At 48.3% G+C, this 4906-nt stretch overlaps 1 pseudogene; it reads right to left on the bottom strand.

The window, feature by feature from the left end:
* Nucleotides 1-654: 654 nt before the first annotated feature.
* LOC147084596 (uncharacterized) lies at nucleotides 655-1752 on the bottom strand (annotated as a pseudogene).
* Between the last annotated feature and the right edge of the window lie 3154 nt (nucleotides 1753-4906).

Genomic DNA, 4906 nt, shown 5'->3' with positions numbered 1-4906 from the left:
AATCTGGCTATAATCGACCACAAGTCTTTTCTTTTCATTAGTTTTAACCACTAACACCTGGGCACGTCATGGGCTATTACTGTGTTCGATGATTCCCTCCCGTTGAAGCCTTTCCACTTCCTCTTTTATAAATGTTTTATCTTCTGAACTATACCGTCGACTCTTAGTCGCTATAGGTGTACAATTAGGAGCAAGGTTCACGAACAAAGAAGGCCCTCTCTTAAGGAGGTCGTTTAAAGGGCTTGCCAATTGGTGAAGTCGGCTACGTAGGTATGGCAATAGTAAAACAAGCCCATCACGCTTCATAGGCCAGAGACAGCGACGGGTCACGGCATCTTCATGAATGCTTGAACCCTTTCGGGGGTCAGGGTCCTAACCTCTGGGGAGATGATCTGAGCAAGGCAGGTAACCGGAAGTTGCCCAATTTGAGATTTGATTGGATTCAGTTTGAACCCCCCTAAAACTAATATCTCCAGGACACACGTCAGGGCATCCAGATGAACTGAGTGCGAGGGCCTGAAGCGGGTCGGCTTGGTCCCTGCCCCTCTTTACCTCCACCCTGCCGGTAACAGTCGGCCTGTTGATGCCCTGTCCACCCGCAATTAATACACCCGTAGGTCAGAATGGTCCGCCTGGTGGAACCAAAAAAGTCGACTAGCCCACTCCCGCATTCCGGCTTCCATGGCCTTGGGATCTGGCCCCCATTCGGACGGCAATTTCGTAGGGCTTTTCCAATCCCTGGAGTAGACTATCTACAAACCATGGGTCGTCATGTTTAGGGGGAATGCCATTCCCCTGGCCCCAGTGTTCATACTGCCCGATTACTCGATCAATGTACACATTGGGGTTTTCTCCAGGACTCTGGTGCAGGGCGGTGAGCCCCATCCAGGTAGCGGTGCCGTTGCACAGTCCGGACTGAACACAATTTTTTAAACCATCGAAATGGATCTCATACTCCGCTGCCGTGGCTGGGGCATCAACGCCCCATAAACCATAGAGTGACATTTCACCTCGATAATATATGTTATGTCTTGTATGGACAAATTAATGTGCCGAACATCACTTCGTATTCTTGCCCATACTTCAATGTTAGGATTGTGCCTTTTGAGCTCAGGAATGAGAAGGATGACGCTGGATCTCTCCTGGGGCATAAATAACTGTGCCTCGCCCATCGTACCCCACCCACCTATATATAGGTTTTGAGCTCCTACCGCCTGGTTAACTCAGACGGGGGCCATGGGATTGGATTTTTCGGCCCCAGACTGAGGTGGTAAGGGGGGGTAGATATGAGCGTATTTTGGGAGGCACGTGGGTTGGGTGGTCTCGACTCGTTGAAGGTCTACAGTCCCCAACGAGAGACCGGGATTTAAGTTCGACATGTCTCGAGTACCTTTTTGTAGAGCGTCAACAATGTCACCCCAGCTTTTTAATTCGTCTAGATTCTCAGTCCTGGTGGCTTGAGGTGCAGGAGACTACGGACTTGGACTTTAGCCTACTGCACGGTTCTCAAGAATTATTGTAATGGGCCCGGTCTCCCCCTCTCCTTATCCAGGATTATGGGTCCCATCTGATCCTTCCAACAAGCACAGAAAACCGCCCTGTAATTGTCTTGTTTGGCGTCCTTTTGTTCGCCCACCAGTTTATTTGCTCAACTACTGGGCTTGTTTCTTTCCACCCCTTTTTAATCATCTCACTTTGAAATTTCAAATTAGCCTCTCAGACCCGTTGAACGACAGCGACACTGGTGGCCATAGCCAGAACGTCCGGTGAAACAAGTCTCCCCTCGTCACCCATGTGACCCGTATTAATTGTTACATATATTCTTATACTCCATCTTATCCTTTATCGGCACAAACATGTCACCTTATACTCTAAATCAGAAATACATACTTATGTCTAATCAATTCCGTCAGTCCGTGGTCTCCATGAGGAATAATTTACTATGTGGTTAATATAATTCTGACTGGCCCATACAAGGTTTTAGCCCCACTGGTGAACGAGCGAGTCTGTGTTCCTCCTAGAAGCCTTACTCTGACTTATTTCACAGTTCCGATGGGCCACAGCGAAAAATCGCATAGACCTCCTCAGAAGACAAACACGGGACACAACCAACAGAGTACCGTTCGTCGTCCAGTACTTCCCCGGAGCGGAGAAACTAATCCATTTTCTTCGCAGCCTTCAACATGTCATCGATGACGACGAACACCTCACTAAGGCCATCCCCACGCCTCCACTACTCGCTTTCAAACAGCCGCCTAACCTCAAACAGGCCATCGTTCGCAGCAAATTACCCAGCTTTCAGGAGAACAGCGACCACGACACCACACAACCCTGCCACAGCAACCTCTGCAAGACATGCCAGATCATCAACACAGATACCATCATCACACGTGAGGACACCACCCACCAGGTACATGGTACATACTCATGTGACTCGGCCAACGTTGTCTACCTCATACGTTGCAGGAAAGGATGCCCCGGAGCATGGTACATCGGCGAGACCATGCAGACACTGCGACAACGGATGAACGGACACCGCGCAACAATCACCAGGCAGGAGTGTTCCCTCCTGGTCGGGGAACACTTCAGCAGTCAAGGACATTCAGCCTCCGATCTTCGGGTAAGCATTCTCCAAGGCGGCCTTCGAGACACACGACAACGCAAAATCGTCGAGCAGAAACTGATAGCCAAGTTCCGCAATCATGAGGACGGCCTCAACCGAGATCTTGGGTTCATGTCACGCTACATGTAACCCCACCTGATGCAGGGTCATCCAGACTCGAGTCGACATTGGCTTGTTCTCTCTACACAGATGCGGCCGGACCTGCTGTGATTTCCAGCCAAAAAAATAAAATGTTTTTTGTCTGTTTTTTTGTTTTTCATACAGACCCCAGCATCTGCAATATTTGACCCCTTGTGACCCCACCTCATTGTTCTTTGATGTAATGTTTCCCTGACTGACCTGTTTGGACACCATTCACACCTTTGACTGCTGTGATTATCTCTCTGCCGAGGTGCGATAAATGGCAGTTGGAAAGGTTACCTGTAAACATCTGACATGATTCTCTGACTATATAAGCTGTGTCTTTATGCATTTCTCCACTTCGCCTGAAGAAGGAGCAGCGCTCCGAAAGCTTGTGATTTCAAATAAAGCTGTTGGACTATAACCTGGTGTTGTGTGACTTCTTACATTTGTCCACCCCAGTCCAACTCCGGCATCTCCACACCATTATTTCTTTAGGGCACGACACGGTTCTCGCCTCAGCCGTCAATTCCAGTGCTTTTAACTCCTATGCTCCTTACCTGCAGTATCCCACTTCTGACACCAACTGTTAGATTCGAATTTGGAGAAACCCCAGATGCAGACGGAATTGAGGACAAGTACAGAATGTATTAAAACAGCTAAGAGAACTTGTGCACAAGGGAGAGCCAACCAGCTTCCTCAAGCTAGAGGCGCACTCAGAAGAGACGATCAGTTGTTCATTCAAGTTATACAATTCTATAAGCAACGCCCACCTACTACAGAATGAGGGTGTACACGCACAAACAGCGTCACTACAGTTCCTGTTTATTGGTTTCTGTGGTTAGTCACTCAACTGTCGGGCCCATCCCTTGAACTCGGGTATTCATTAGGAACAAGCTGGAACTTTCACTAGTTTCAGAACCGAGGCACGTCAAATCCCACCAAGGCCAATTATTGCGGCTTTCATCAATTTCCCCGCTTCACCAACAGCAGTAAACGGTGCAGGCAGGTTGGTTTGTTCCGTAGTATGACATTTTCTTCATGGAGCTCCATGCTAACCTTTCCTTTTCAGTTGCTATTGAGAGGCAGATACGATTTGCAGAATTTCCTCTGGTCCATAATTGTCCTGAACCCCGCACCGAACACTGTAATCACCGTCACCCAACCAACTGAATTCAGACCGTTCACTCACTCTTCTCCACACCTGCTGCCTCTCACTTATTCAGATATCCACCACTTTTGCATTTTTGTTTCTTACATTTTTTACAATCCATCGACCGCAAACGCCCTGTGCTGCCATTCTGGTCCCAGCATCTCTCCGCTGTGTCACTGTTCCCCCTACCAAACTTCCCGGTTAAACAGCAGCTCCCATCTGCTCCTGTGCTCCAATCCCATTAATATTACACCAATATGTTTTTCAATCTAACCTATCCAGACAGTGAAAGTTACATTAAGGCAAGAATAAGAGAAGATCCCTTCTGTATAACAGGTGTTGAGCTGGGCTCTGTGTTCAGGATGTTGGTCAGATGTGCTATTAATTCCATTAGTCTGAGAACGTGTGATTAGAGGGCAAATATTACCTCTTATTTTCTCCTCTTATAATTGTGGTAAATTTCAGGCTCAATGCGGCAGGAATAGTTCAAATGAGAGAGCGTTAGAAGGAAGATCAAAATATGCCGTCTATGCTCAGAATATTACTACCACAATTGGCTAATTTCTCACATATTTCCGTTTGAAAGGATTATCTTTCTTTTTTTCTACCGTTGTTTCTTTCTTCCCTCAGGCTCTCTCCGCTCTCACTGGCTCTCTGCAGCCGATTCTCCCGCTTACATTTGTTGTCCTCTTGCACTGTTTCCCCTCAGTCTCGCACTCTCCGCTCTCACTGACTCTCTGCCGCCGGTTCTCCCACTTTCATTTGTTGTCCTCTTGCACTCTTTCCCCTCAGGCTCGCACTCTCCTCTCTCACTGACTCTCTGCGGCCGTTTTCCAGACTTTATTTGTTGTCCTCTTGCACTGTTTTCCCCGCAGGCTCGCACTCTCCGCTCTCACTGACTCTCTGCCGCCGGTTCTCCCGCTTTCATTTGTTGTCCTCTTGCACTGTTTCCCCTCAGGCTCGCACTCTCCGCTCTCACTGACTCTCTGCCGCCGGTTCTCCCGCTTTCA

The sequence above is a fragment of the Somniosus microcephalus genome, unplaced genomic scaffold, assembly GCF_052327205.1.
Source record: "Somniosus microcephalus isolate GS21.2 unplaced genomic scaffold, FLI_Smic_1.0 unresolved_chr9, whole genome shotgun sequence".
NCBI lineage: Eukaryota > Metazoa > Chordata > Chondrichthyes > Squaliformes > Somniosidae > Somniosus > Somniosus microcephalus.
This window is presented reverse-complemented; position numbering and strand designations above follow the sequence as displayed.